The sequence below is a fragment of the Pseudophryne corroboree genome, chromosome 11 (assembly GCF_028390025.1).
Source record: "Pseudophryne corroboree isolate aPseCor3 chromosome 11, aPseCor3.hap2, whole genome shotgun sequence".
Classification (NCBI taxonomy): Eukaryota; Metazoa; Chordata; class Amphibia; order Anura; family Myobatrachidae; genus Pseudophryne; species Pseudophryne corroboree.
Window position 1 is genome coordinate 179,301,642 of NC_086454.1, and position 14,665 is coordinate 179,316,306.

General features: G+C 35.7%; 13 non-coding genes across 13 annotated transcripts; all 13 read right to left on the bottom strand.

The window, feature by feature from the left end:
- Positions 1–580: 580 nt before the first annotated feature.
- Positions 581–662, bottom strand: TRNAS-UGA (transfer RNA serine (anticodon UGA)). The gene has a single exon. It is a non-coding gene; the product is annotated as a tRNA-Ser (tRNA).
- A 1,079-nt stretch (positions 663–1,741) lies between these two features.
- Positions 1,742–1,823, bottom strand: TRNAS-UGA (transfer RNA serine (anticodon UGA)). Its single transcript has one exon. It is a non-coding gene; the product is annotated as a tRNA-Ser (tRNA).
- Positions 1,824–2,903: 1,080 nt separating this feature from the next.
- TRNAS-UGA (transfer RNA serine (anticodon UGA)) lies at positions 2,904–2,985 on the bottom strand. Its single transcript has one exon. It is a non-coding gene; the product is annotated as a tRNA-Ser (tRNA).
- A 1,080-nt stretch (positions 2,986–4,065) lies between these two features.
- Positions 4,066–4,147, bottom strand: TRNAS-UGA (transfer RNA serine (anticodon UGA)). The gene has a single exon. It is a non-coding gene; the product is annotated as a tRNA-Ser (tRNA).
- A 1,079-nt stretch (positions 4,148–5,226) lies between these two features.
- TRNAS-UGA (transfer RNA serine (anticodon UGA)) lies at positions 5,227–5,308 on the bottom strand. Its single transcript has one exon. It is a non-coding gene; the product is annotated as a tRNA-Ser (tRNA).
- A 1,080-nt stretch (positions 5,309–6,388) lies between these two features.
- TRNAS-UGA (transfer RNA serine (anticodon UGA)) lies at positions 6,389–6,470 on the bottom strand. Its single transcript has one exon. It is a non-coding gene; the product is annotated as a tRNA-Ser (tRNA).
- Positions 6,471–7,550: 1,080 nt separating this feature from the next.
- TRNAS-UGA (transfer RNA serine (anticodon UGA)) lies at positions 7,551–7,632 on the bottom strand. The gene has a single exon. It is a non-coding gene; the product is annotated as a tRNA-Ser (tRNA).
- Positions 7,633–8,712: 1,080 nt separating this feature from the next.
- On the bottom strand, positions 8,713–8,794 carry TRNAS-UGA (transfer RNA serine (anticodon UGA)). Its single transcript has one exon. It is a non-coding gene; the product is annotated as a tRNA-Ser (tRNA).
- Positions 8,795–9,873: 1,079 nt separating this feature from the next.
- TRNAS-UGA (transfer RNA serine (anticodon UGA)) lies at positions 9,874–9,955 on the bottom strand. Its single transcript has one exon. It is a non-coding gene; the product is annotated as a tRNA-Ser (tRNA).
- Positions 9,956–11,034: 1,079 nt separating this feature from the next.
- TRNAS-UGA (transfer RNA serine (anticodon UGA)) lies at positions 11,035–11,116 on the bottom strand. Its single transcript has one exon. It is a non-coding gene; the product is annotated as a tRNA-Ser (tRNA).
- A 1,080-nt stretch (positions 11,117–12,196) lies between these two features.
- On the bottom strand, positions 12,197–12,278 carry TRNAS-UGA (transfer RNA serine (anticodon UGA)). Its single transcript has one exon. It is a non-coding gene; the product is annotated as a tRNA-Ser (tRNA).
- Positions 12,279–13,358: 1,080 nt separating this feature from the next.
- On the bottom strand, positions 13,359–13,440 carry TRNAS-UGA (transfer RNA serine (anticodon UGA)). Its single transcript has one exon. It is a non-coding gene; the product is annotated as a tRNA-Ser (tRNA).
- Positions 13,441–14,520: 1,080 nt separating this feature from the next.
- Positions 14,521–14,602, bottom strand: TRNAS-UGA (transfer RNA serine (anticodon UGA)). Its single transcript has one exon. It is a non-coding gene; the product is annotated as a tRNA-Ser (tRNA).
- Positions 14,603–14,665: the final 63 nt, after the last annotated feature.

The following is a 14,665-nucleotide window of genomic DNA, read 5'->3' on the forward strand; positions in this document are numbered from 1 at the left end:
TTGAGAACTTATGATCTATTCCTTAATAAAGTTTGGAATTATAACAACTGACACTGCACAATTAATAGTTTGTTGATTACCAGACATTATTTCTTACCTTTCATTACATCTCTACAGCTGTAAGTCCAGATAGAAAGAATCTGCATGCATAAGTTGCCACTGGGAAACATTTATACAAGGTCACAAGCATGTACATAGAATGCAGGAAGACACTGTCTGAGATTATATGGTTTAAAAAGAAGTCCATTGTAAAACAGGATATATATGTAGGTGAGCTAAGCTGAGATTGAGAACTCAATTCTTAAACATAACATGCTTTGATTCTCTTCATCTTGAATGCATTTCGTTTTTAAACCAGCTTGAAAAGCAAATGGATTTCGAGTACATCACCTTAACCACTCGGCCACAACTACCTTAATGTTGTTTCACTGACAAGCTGTGTACAAAATCAATGTTTTCCTTTTTTGGTAGCTTTTACAGTAAGTTATACTTTGGGAATGTAAAAGCTGCTTTAGTTTCATGGAAAATAAAGTTATCAAGGACAAATGAGCTTAGCTTTCTACATGCATAAAAAGCAGTACGTAGCTGGCAGGATTTGAACCTGCGCGGGGAAACCCCAATGGATTTCAAGTCCATCGCCTTAACCACTCGGCCACAACTACCTGACCTCAATTGGATGGTGCTACTTGGAAATCAAAACATTTTTCCTGTTGGCAGAAATATCTGATACATTTTATTTTAATTTGCTTCAATATTAATATGTAAACTTTGTGAAATATAATAGCTAGTATAGTTTAATGTCAAATATAGGTGTCAAGGACTTTTGATCTTGTACTAAATTAATTAGAAATCAGAGCCTTTAACATCACACCATGCCAACACTAGTGCTCATGAACTGTATTGTACATTTTACGGACATTTTATCAAATAATAATAATTTAAAATATATTAGGTTTTTCATTGGTCTATTCCACAGGTTCTCAAACTCGGTTCTCAGAACCCCACACAGTGCATGTTTTGCAGGTCTCCTCGCAGAACCACAAGTAAATAATTAGCTCCACAAGTGGACTTTTTAAAATGTGTCAGTGAGTAATTAATACACCTATGCACCTGCTGGGTTACCTGCAAAACATACACTGTGTGGGGTCCTGAGGACTGAGTTTGAGAACTTATGGTCTATTCCTTAATAAAGTTTGGAATTATAACAACTGACACTGCACAATTAATAGTTTGTTGATTACCAGACATTATTTCTTACCTTTCATTACATCTCTACAGCTGAAAATACAGATAGAAAGAATCTGCATGCATAAGTTGCCACTGGGAAACATTTATACAAGGTCACAAGCATGTACATAGAATGCAGGAAGACACTGTCTGAGATTATATGGTTTAAAAAGAAGTCCATTGTAAAACAGGATATATATGTAGGTGAGCTAAGCTGAGATTGAGAACTCAATTCTTAAACACAACATGCTTTGATTCTCTTCATCTTGAATGCATTTCGTTTTTAAACCAGCTTGAAAAGCAAATGGATTTCGAGTCCATCACCTTAACCACTCGGCCACAACTACCTTAATGTTGTTTCACTGACAAGCTGTGTACAAAATCAATGTTTTCCTTTTTTGGTAGCTTTTACAGTAAGTTATACTTTGGGAATGTAAAAGCTGCTTTAGTTTCATGGAAAATAAAGTTATCAAGGACAAATGAGCTTAGCTTTCTACATGCATAAAAAGCAGTACGTAGCTGGCAGGATTTGAACCTGCGCGGGGAAACCCCAATGGATTTCAAGTCCATCGCCTTAACCACTCGGCCACAACTACCTGACCTCAATTGGATGGTGCTACTTGGAAATCAAAACATTTTTCCTGTTGGCAGAAATATCTGATACATTTTATTTTAATTTGCTTCAATATTAATATGTAAACTTTGTGAAATATAATAGCTAGTATAGTTTAATGTCAAATATAGGTGTCAAGGACTTTTGATCTTGTACTAAATTAATTAGAAATCAGAGCCTTTAACATCACACCATGCCAACACTAGTGCTCATGAACTGTATTGTACATTTTACGGACATTTTATCAAATAATAATAATTTAAAATATATTAGGTTTTTCATTGGTCTATTCCACAGGTTCTCAAACTCGGTTCTCAGAACCCCACACAGTGCATGTTTTGCAGGTCTCCTCGCAGAACCACAAGTAAATAATTAGCTCCACAAGTGGACTTTTTAAAATGTGTCAGTGAGTAATTAATACACCTATGCACCTGCTGGGTTACCTGCAAAACATACACTGTGTGGGGTCCTGAGGACTGAGTTTGAGAACTTATGGTCTATTCCTTAATAAAGTTTGGAATTATAACAACTGACACTGCACAATTAATAGTTTGTTGATTACCAGACATTATTTCTTACCTTTCATTACATCTCTACAGCTGAAAATACAGATAGAAAGAATCTGCATGCATAAGTTGCCACTGGGAAACATTTATACAAGGTCACAAGCATGTACATAGAATGCAGGAAGACACTGTCTGAGATTATATGGTTTAAAAAGAAGTCCATTGTAAAACAGGATATATATGTAGGTGAGCTAAGCTGAGATTGAGAACTCAATTCTTAAACACAACATGCTTTGATTCTCTTCATCTTGAATGCATTTAGTTTTTAAACCAGCTTGAAAAGCAAATGGATTTCGAGTCCATCACCTTAACCACTCGGCCACAACTACCTTAATGTTGTTTCACTGACAAGCTGTGTGCAAAATCAATGTTTTCCTTTTTTGGTAGCTTTTACAGTAAGTTATACTTTGGGAAATGTAAAAGCTACTTTAGTTTCATGGAAAATAAAGTTATCAAGGACAAATGAGCTTAGCTTTCTACATGCATAAAAAGCAGTACGTAGCTGGGAAGATTTGAACCAGCGCGGGGAAACCCCAATGGATTTCAAGTCCATCACCTTAACCACTCGGCCACAACTACCTGACCTCAATTGGATGGTGCTACTTGGAAATCAAAACATTTTTCCTGTTGGCAGAAATATCTGATACATTTTATTTTAATTTGCTTCAATATTAATATGTAAACTTTGTGAAATATAATAGCTAGTATAGTTTAATATCAAATATAGGTGTCAAGGACTTTTGATCTTGTACTAAATTAATTAGAAATCAGAGCCTTTAACATCACACCATGCCAACACTAGTGCTCATGAACTGTATTGTACATTTTACGGACATTTTATCAAATAATAATCATTTAAAATATATTAGGTTTTTCCTTGGTCTATTCCACAGGTTCTCAAACTCGGTTCTCAGAACCCCACACAGTGCATGTTTTGCAGGTCTCCTCGCAGAACCACAAGTAAATAATTAGCTCCACAAGTGGACTTTTTAAAATGTGTCAGTGAGTAATTAATACACCTATGCACCTGCTGGGTTACCTGCAAAACATACACTGTGTGGGGTCCTGAGGACTGAGTTTGAGAACTTATGGTCTATTCCTTAATAAAGTTTGGAATTATAACAACTGACACTGCACAATTAATAGTTTGTTGATTACCAGACATTATTTCTTACCTTTCATTACATCTCTACAGCTGTAAATCCAGATAGAAAGAATCTGCATGCATAAGTTGCCACTGGGAAACATTTATACAAGGTCACAAGCATGTACATAAAATGCAGGAAGACTCTGTCTGAGATTATATGGTTTAAAAAGAAGTCCATTGTAAAACAGGATATATATGTAGGTGAGCTAAGCTGAGATTGAGAACTCAATTCTTAAACATAACATGCTTTGATTCTCTTCATCTTGAATGCATTTAGTTTTTAAACCAGCTTGAAAAGCAAATGGATTTCGAGTCCATCACCTTAACCACTCGGCCACAACTACCTTAATGTTGTTTCACTGACAAGCTGTGTGCAAAATCAATGTTTTCCTTTTTTGGTAGCTTTTACAGTAAGTTATACTTTGGGAAATGTAAAAGCTACTTTAGTTTCATGGAAAATAAAGTTATCAAGGACAAATGAGCTTAGCTTTCTACATGCATAAAAAGCAGTACGTAGCTGGCAGGATTTGAACCTGCGCGGGGAAACCCCAATGGATTTCAAGTCCATCGCCTTAACCACTCGGCCACAACTACCTGACCTCAATTGGATGGTGCTACTTGGAAATCAAAACATTTTTCCTGTTGGCAGAAATATCTGATACATTTTATTTTAATTTGCTTCAATATTAATATGTAAACTTTGTGAAATATAATAGCTAGTATAGTTTAATGTCAAATATAGGTGTCAAGGACTTTTGATCTTGTACTAAATTAATTAGAAATCAGAGCCTTTAACATCACACCATGCCAACACTAGTGCTCATGAACTGTATTGTACATTTTACGGACATTTTATCAAATAATAATAATTTAAAATATATTAGGTTTTTCATTGGTCTATTCCACAGGTTCTCAAACTCGGTTCTCAGAACCCCACACAGTGCATGTTTTGCAGGTCTCCTCGCAGAACCACAAGTAAATAATTAGCTCCACAAGTGGACTTTTTAAAATGTGTCAGTGAGTAATTAATACACCTATGCACCTGCTGGGTTACCTGCAAAACATACACTGTGTGGGGTCCTGAGGACTGAGTTTGAGAACTTATGATCTATTCCTTAATAAAGTTTGGAATTATAACAACTGACACTGCACAATTAATAGTTTGTTGATTACCAGACATTATTTCTTACCTTTCATTACATCTCTACAGCTGTAAGTCCAGATAGAAAGAATCTGCATGCATAAGTTGCCACTGGGAAACATTTATACAAGGTCACAAGCATGTACATAGAATGCAGGAAGACACTGTCTGAGATTATATGGTTTAAAAAGAAGTCCATTGTAAAACAGGATATATATGTAGGTGAGCTAAGCTGAGATTGAGAACTCAATTCTTAAACATAACATGCTTTGATTCTCTTCATCTTGAATGCATTTCGTTTTTAAACCAGCTTGAAAAGCAAATGGATTTCGAGTCCATCACCTTAACCACTCGGCCACAACTACCTTAATGTTGTTTCACTGACAAGCTGTGTACAAAATCAATGTTTTCCTTTTTTGGTAGCTTTTACAGTAAGTTATACTTTGGGAATGTAAAAGCTGCTTTAGTTTCATGGAAAATAAAGTTATCAAGGACAAATGAGCTTAGCTTTCTACATGCATTAAAAGCAGTACGTAGCTGGCAGGATTTGAACCTGCGCGGGGAAACCCCAATGGATTTCAAGTCCATCGCCTTAACCACTCGGCCACAACTACCTGACCTCAATTGGATGGTGCTACTTGGAAATCAAAACATTTTTCCTGTTGGCAGAAATATCTGATACATTTTATTTTAATTTGCTTCAATATTAATATGTAAACTTTGTGAAATATAATAGCTAGTATAGTTTAATGTCAAATATAGGTGTCAAGGACTTTTGATCTTGTACTAAATTAATTAGAAATCAGAGCCTTTAACATCACACCATGCCAACACTAGTGCTCATGAACTGTATTGTACATTTTACGGACATTTTATCAAATAATAATAATTTAAAATATATTAGGTTTTTCATTGGTCTATTCCACAGGTTCTCAAACTCGGTTCTCAGAACCCCACACAGTGCATGTTTTGCAGGTCTCCTCGCAGAACCACAAGTAAATAATTAGCTCCACAAGTGGACTTTTTAAAATGTGTCAGTGAGTAATTAATACACCTATGCACCTGCTGGGTTACCTGCAAAACATACACTGTGTGGGGTCCTGAGGACTGAGTTTGAGAACTTATGGTCTATTCCTTAATAAAGTTTGGAATTATAACAACTGACACTGCACAATTAATAGTTTGTTGATTACCAGACATTATTTCTTACCTTTCATTACATCTCTACAGCTGAAAATACAGATAGAAAGAATCTGCATGCATAAGTTGCCACTGGGAAACATTTATACAAGGTCACAAGCATGTACATAGAATGCAGGAAGACACTGTCTGAGATTATATGGTTTAAAAAGAAGTCCATTGTAAAACAGGATATATATGTAGGTGAGCTAAGCTGAGATTGAGAACTCAATTCTTAAACACAACATGCTTTGATTCTCTTCATCTTGAATGCATTTAGTTTTTAAACCAGCTTGAAAAGCAAATGGATTTCGAGTCCATCACCTTAACCACTCGGCCACAACTACCTTAATGTTGTTTCACTGACAAGCTGTGTGCAAAATCAATGTTTTCCTTTTTTGGTAGCTTTTACAGTAAGTTATACTTTGGGAAATGTAAAAGCTACTTTAGTTTCATGGAAAATAAAGTTATCAAGGACAAATGAGCTTAGCTTTCTACATGCATAAAAAGCAGTACGTAGCTGGGAAGATTTGAACCAGCGCGGGGAAACCCCAATGGATTTCAAGTCCATCACCTTAACCACTCGGCCACAACTACCTGACCTCAATTGGATGGTGCTACTTGGAAATCAAAACATTTTTCCTGTTGGCAGAAATATCTGATACATTTTATTTTAATTTGCTTCAATATTAATATGTAAACTTTGTGAAATATAATAGCTAGTATAGTTTAATATCAAATATAGGTGTCAAGGACTTTTGATCTTGTACTAAATTAATTAGAAATCAGAGCCTTTAACATCACACCATGCCAACACTAGTGCTCATGAACTGTATTGTACATTTTACGGACATTTTATCAAATAATAATAATTTAAAATATATTAGGTTTTTCATTGGTCTATTCCACAGGTTCTCAAACTCGGTTCTCAGAACCCCACACAGTGCATGTTTTGCAGGTCTCCTCGCAGAACCACAAGTAAATAATTAGCTCCACAAGTGGACTTTTTAAAATGTGTCAGTGAGTAATTAATACACCTATGCACCTGCTGGGTTACCTGCAAAACATACACTGTGTGGGGTCCTGAGGACTGAGTTTGAGAACTTATGGTCTATTCCTTAATAAAGTTTGGAATTATAACAACTGACACTGCACAATTAATAGTTTGTTGATTACCAGACATTATTTCTTACCTTTCATTACATCTCTACAGCTGAAAATCCAGATAGAAAGAATCTGCATGCATAAGTTGCCACTGGGAAACATTTATACAAGGTCACAAGCATGTACATAGAATGCAGGAAGACACTGTCTGAGATTATATGGTTTAAAAAGAAGTCCATTGTAAAACAGGATATATATGTAGGTGAGCTAAGCTGAGATTGAGAACTCAATTCTTAAACACAACATGCTTTGATTCTCTTCATCTTGAATGCATTTAGTTTTTAAACCAGCTTGAAAAGCAAATGGATTTCGAGTCCATCACCTTAACCACTCGGCCACAACTACCTTAATGTTGTTTCACTGACAAGCTGTGTGCAAAATCAATGTTTTCCTTTTTTGGTAGCTTTTACAGTAAATTATACTTTGGGAAATGTAAAAGCTACTTTAGTTTCATGGAAAATAAAGTTATCAAGGACAAATGAGCTTAGCTTTCTACATGCATAAAAAGCAGTACGTAGCTGGGAAGATTTGAACCAGCGCGGGGAAACCCCAATGGATTTCAAGTCCATCACCTTAACCACTCGGCCACAACTACCTGACCTCAATTGGATGGTGCTACTTGGAAATCAAAACATTTTTCCTGTTGGCAGAAATATCTGATACATTTTATTTTAATTTGCTTCAATATTAATATGTAAACTTTGTGAAATATAATAGCTAGTATAGTTTAATATCAAATATAGGTGTCAAGGACTTTTGATCTTGTACTAAATTAATTAGAAATCAGAGCCTTTAACATCACACCATGCCAACACTAGTGCTCATGAACTGTATTGTACATTTTACGGACATTTTATCAAATAATAATCATTTAAAATATATTAGGTTTTTCCTTGGTCTATTCCACAGGTTCTCAAACTCGGTTCTCAGAACCCCACACAGTGCATGTTTTGCAGGTCTCCTCGCAGAGCCACAAGTAAATAATTAGCTCCACAAGTGGACTTTTTAAAATGTGTCAGTGAGTAATTAATACACCTATGCACCTGCTGGGTTACCTGCAAAACATACACTGTGTGGGGTCCTGAGGACTGAGTTTGAGAACTTATGGTCTATTCCTTAATAAAGTTTGGAATTATAACAACTGACACTGCACAATTAATAGTTTGTTGATTACCAGACATTATTTCTTACCTTTCATTACATCTCTACAGCTGTAAATCCAGATAGAAAGAATCTGCATGCATAAGTTGCCACTGGGAAACATTTATACAAGGTCACAAGCATGTACATAAAATGCAGGAAGACTCTGTCTGAGATTATATGGTTTAAAAAGAAGTCCATTGTAAAACAGGATATATATGTAGGTGAGCTAAGCTGAGATTGAGAACTCAATTCTTAAACATAACATGCTTTGATTCTCTTCATCTTGAATGCATTTAGTTTTTAAACCAGCTTGAAAAGCAAATGGATTTCGAGTCCATCACCTTAACCACTCGGCCACAACTACCTTAATGTTGTTTCACTGACAAGCTGTGTGCAAAATCAATGTTTTCCTTTTTTGGTAGCTTTTACAGTAAGTTATACTTTGGGAAATGTAAAAGCTACTTTAGTTTCATGGAAAATAAAGTTATCAAGGACAAATGAGCTTAGCTTTCTACATGCATAAAAAGCAGTACGTAGCTGGCAGGATTTGAACCTGCGCGGGGAAACCCCAATGGATTTCAAGTCCATCGCCTTAACCACTCGGCCACAACTACCTGACCTCAATTGGATGGTGCTAATTGGAAATCAAAACATTTTTCCTGTTGGCAGAAATATCTGATACATTTTATTTTAATTTGCTTCAATATTAATATGTAAACTTTGTGAAATATAATAGCTAGTATAGTTTAATGTCAAATATAGGTGTCAAGGACTTTTGATCTTGTACTAAATTAATTAGAAATCAGAGCCTTTAACATCACACCATGCCAACACTAGTGCTCATGAACTGTATTGTACATTTTACGGACATTTTATCAAATAATAATAATTTAAAATATATTAGGTTTTTCATTGGTCTATTCCACAGGTTCTCAAACTCGGTTCTCAGAACCCCACACAGTGCATGTTTTGCAGGTCTCCTCGCAGAACCACAAGTAAATAATTAGCTCCACAAGTGGACTTTTTAAAATGTGTCAGTGAGTAATTAATACACCTATGCACCTGCTGGGTTACCTGCAAAACATACACTGTGTGGGGTCCTGAGGACTGAGTTTGAGAACTTATGATCTATTCCTTAATAAAGTTTGGGATTATAACAACTGACACTGCACAATTAATAGTTTGTTGATTACCAGACATTATTTCTTACCTTTCATTACATCTCTACAGCTGTAAGTCCAGATAGAAAGAATCTGCATGCATAAGTTGCCACTGGGAAACATTTATACAAGGTCACAAGCATGTACATAGAATGCAGGAAGACACTGTCTGAGATTATATGGTTTAAAAAGAAGTCCATTGTAAAACAGGATATATATGTAGGTGAGCTAAGCTGAGATTGAGAACTCAATTCTTAAACATAACATGCTTTGATTCTCTTCATCTTGAATGCATTTCGTTTTTAAACCAGCTTGAAAAGCAAATGGATTTCGAGTCCATCACCTTAACCACTCGGCCACAACTACCTTAATGTTGTTTCACTGACAAGCTGTGTACAAAATCAATGTTTTCCTTTTTTGGTAGCTTTTACAGTAAGTTATACTTTGGGAATGTAAAAGCTGCTTTAGTTTCATGGAAAATAAAGTTATCAAGGACAAATGAGCTTAGCTTTCTACATGCATAAAAAGCAGTACGTAGCTGGCAGGATTTGAACCTGCGCGGGGAAACCCCAATGGATTTCAAGTCCATCGCCTTAACCACTCGGCCACAACTACCTGACCTCAATTGGATGGTGCTACTTGGAAATCAAAACATTTTTCCTGTTGGCAGAAATATCTGATACATTTTATTTTAATTTGCTTCAATATTAATATGTAAACTTTGTGAAATATAATAGCTAGTATAGTTTAATGTCAAATATAGGTGTCAAGGACTTTTGATCTTGTACTAAATTAATTAGAAATCAGAGCCTTTAACATCACACCATGCCAACACTAGTGCTCATGAACTGTATTGTACATTTTACGGACATTTTATCAAATAATAATAATTTAAAATATATTAGGTTTTTCATTGGTCTATTCCACAGGTTCTCAAACTCGGTTCTCAGAACCCCACACAGTGCATGTTTTGCAGGTCTCCTCGCAGAACCACAAGTAAATAATTAGCTCCACAAGTGGACTTTTTAAAATGTGTCAGTGAGTAATTAATACACCTATGCACCTGCTGGGTTACCTGCAAAACATACACTGTGTGGGGTCCTGAGGACTGAGTTTGAGAACTTATGATCTATTCCTTAATAAAGTTTGGAATTATAACAACTGACACTGCACAATTAATAGTTTGTTGATTACCAGACATTATTTCTTACCTTTCATTACATCTCTACAGCTGTAAGTCCAGATAGAAAGAATCTGCATGCATAAGTTGCCACTGGGAAACATTTATACAAGGTCACAAGCATGTACATAGAATGCAGGAAGACACTGTCTGAGATTATATGGTTTAAAAAGAAGTCCATTGTAAAACAGGATATATATGTAGGTGAGCTAAGCTGAGATTGAGAACTCAATTCTTAAACATAACATGCTTTGATTCTCTTCATCTTGAATGCATTTCGTTTTTAAACCAGCTTGAAAAGCAAATGGATTTCGAGTCCATCACCTTAACCACTCGGCCACAACTACCTTAATGTTGTTTCACTGACAAGCTGTGTACAAAATCAATGTTTTCCTTTTTTGGTAGCTTTTACAGTAAGTTATACTTTGGGAATGTAAAAGCTGCTTTAGTTTCATGGAAAATAAAGTTATCAAGGACAAATGAGCTTAGCTTTCTACATGCATAAAAAGCAGTACGTAGCTGGCAGGATTTGAACCTGCGCGGGGAAACCCCAATGGATTTCAAGTCCATCGCCTTAACCACTCGGCCACAACTACCTGACCTCAATTGGATGGTGCTACTTGGAAATCAAAACATTTTTCCTTTTGGCAGAAATATCTGATACATTTTATTTTAATTTGCTTCAATATTAATATGTAAACTTTGTGAAATATAATAGCTAGTATAGTTTAATGTCAAATATAGGTGTCAAGGACTTTTGATCTTGTACTAAATGAATTAGAAATCAGAGCCTTTAACATCACACCATGCCAACACTAGTGCTCATGAACTGTATTGTACAGTTTACGGACATTTTATCAAATAATAATCATTTAAAATATATTAGGTTTTTCATTGGTCTATTCCACAGGTTCTCAAACTCGGTTCTCAGAACCCCACACAGTGCATGTTTTGCAGGTCTCCTCGCAGAACCACAAGTAAATAATTAGCTCCACAAGTGGACTTTTTAAAATGTGTCAGTGAGTAATTAATACACCTATGCACCTGCTGGGTTACCTGCAAAACATACACTGTGTGGGGTCCTGAGGACTGAGTTTGAGAACTTATGGTCTATTCCTTAATAAAGTTTGGAATTATAACAACTGACACTGCACAATTAATAGTTTGTTGATTACCAGACATTATTTCTTACCTTTCATTACATCTCTACAGCTGTAAGTCCAGATAGAAAGAATCTGCATGCATAAGTTGCCACTGGGAAACATTTATACAAGGTCACAAGCATGTACATAGAATGCAGGAAGACACTGTCTGAGATTATATGGTTTAAAAAGAAGTCCATTGTAAAACAGGATATATATGTAGGTGAGCTAAGCTGAGATTGAGAACTCAATTCTTAAACATAACATGCTTTGATTCTCTTCATCTTGAATGCATTTCGTTTTTAAACCAGTTTGAAAAGCAAATGGATTTCGAGTCCATCACCTTAACCACTCGGCCACAACTACCTTAATGTTGTTTCACTGACAAGCTGTGTACAAAATCAATGTTTTCCTTTTTTGGTAGCTTCTACAGTAAGTTATACTTTGGGAAATGTAAAAGCTACTTTAGTTTCATGGAAAATAAAGTTATCAAGGACAAATGAGCTTAGCTTTCTACATGCATAAAAAGCAGTATGTAGCTGGCAGGATTTGAACCTGCGCGGGAAAACCCCAATGGATTTCAAGTCCATCACCTTAACCACTCGGCCACAACTACCTGACCTCAATTGAATGGTGCTACGTGGAAATCAAAACATTTTTCCTGTTGGCAGAAATATCTGATACATTTTATTTTAATTTGCTTCAATATTAATATGTAAACTTTGTGAAATATAATAGCTAGTATAGTTTAATATTAAATATAGGTTTCACGGACTTTTGATCTTGTACTAAATTAATTAGAAATCAGAGCCTTTAACATCACACCATGCCAACACTAGTGCTCATGAAATGTATTGTACATTTTACGGACATTTTATCAAATAATAATCATTTAAAATATATTAGGTTTTTCATTGGTCTATTCCACAGGTTCTCAAACTCGGTTCTCAGAACCCCACACAGTGCATGTTTTGCAGGTCTCCTCGCAGAACCACAAGTAAATAATTAGCTCCACAAGTGGACTTTTTAAAATGTGTCAGTGAGTAATTAATACACCTATGCACCTGCTGGGTTACCTGCAAAACATACACTGTGTGGGGTCCTGAGGACTGAGTTTGAGAACTTATGGTCTATTCCTTAATAAAGTTTGGAATTATAACAACTGACACTGCACAATTAATAGTTTGTTGATTACCAGACATTATTTCTTACCTTTCATTACATCTCTACAGCTGAAAATCCAGATAGAAAGAATCTGCATGCATAAGTTGCCACTGGGAAACATTTATACAAGGTCACAAGCATGTACATAGAATGCAGGAAGACACTGTCTGAGATTATATGGTTTAAAAAGAAGTCCATTGTAAAACAGGATATATATGTAGGTGAGCTAAGCTGAGATTGAGAACTCAATTCTTAAACACAACATGCTTTGATTCTCTTCATCTTGAATGCATTTAGTTTTTAAACCAGCTTGAAAAGCAAATGGATTTCGAGTCCATCACCTTAACCACTCGGCCACAACTACCTTAATGTTGTTTCACTGACAAGCTGTGTGCAAAATCAATGTTTTCCTTTTTTGGTAGCTTTTACAGTAAGTTATACTTTGGGAAATGTAAAAGCTACTTTAGTTTCATGGAAAATAAAGTTATCAAGGACAAATGAGCTTAGCTTTCTACATGCATAAAAAGCAGTACGTAGCTGGGAGGATTTGAACCAGCGCGGGGAAACACCAATGGATTTCAAGTCCATCACCTTAACCACTCGGCCACAACTACCTGACCTCAATTGGATGGTGCTACTTGGAAATCAAAACATTTTTCCTGTTGGCAGAAATATCTGATACATTTTATTTTAATTTGCTTCAATATTAATATGTAAACTTTGTGAAATATAATAGCTAGTATAGTTTAATATCAAATATAGGTGTCAAGGACTTTTGATCTTGTACTAAATTAATTAGAAATCAGAGCCTTTAACATCACACCATGCCAACACTAGTGCTCATGAACTGTATTGTACATTTTACGGACATTTTATCAAATAATAATCATTTAAAATATATTAGGTTTTTCCTTGGTCTATTCCACAGGTTCTCAAACTCGGTTCTCAGAACCCCACACAGTGCATGTTTTGCAGGTCTCCTCGCAGAGCCACAAGTAAATAATTAGCTCCACAAGTGGACTTTTTAAAATGTGTCAGTGAGTAATTAATACACCTATGCACCTGCTGGGTTACCTGCAAAACATACACTGTGTGGGGTCCTGAGGACTGAGTTTGAGAACTTATGGTCTATTCCTTAATAAAGTTTGGAATTATAACAACTGACACTGCACAATTAATAGTTTGTTGATTACCAGACATTATTTCTTACCTTTCATTACATCTCTACAGCTGTAAATCCAGATAGAAAGAATCTGCATGCATAAGTTGCCACTGGGAAACATTTATACAAGGTCACAAGCATGTACATAAAATGCAGGAAGACTCTGTCTGAGATTATATGGTTTAAAAAGAAGTCCATTGTAAAACAGGATATATATGTAGGTGAGCTAAGCTGAGATTGAGAACTCAATTCTTAAACATAACATGCTTTGATTCTCTTCATATTGAATGCATTTCGTTTTTAAACCAGCTTGAAAAGCAAATGGATTTCGAGTCCATCACCTTAACCACTCGGCCACAACTACCTTAATGTTGTTTCACTGACAAGCTGTGTGCAAAATCAATGTTTTCCTTTTTTGGTAGCTTTTACAGTAAGTTATACTTTGGGAAATGTAAAAGCTACTTTAGTTTCATGGAAAATAAAGTTATCAAGGACAAATGAGCTTAGCTTTCTACATGCATAAAAAGCAGTACGTAGCTGGCAGGATTTGAACCTGCGCGGGGAAACCCCAATGGATTTCAAGTCCATCGCCTTAACCACTCGGCCACAACTACCTGACCTCAATTGGATGGTGCTACTTGGAAATCAAAACATTTTTCCTGTTGGCAGAAATATCT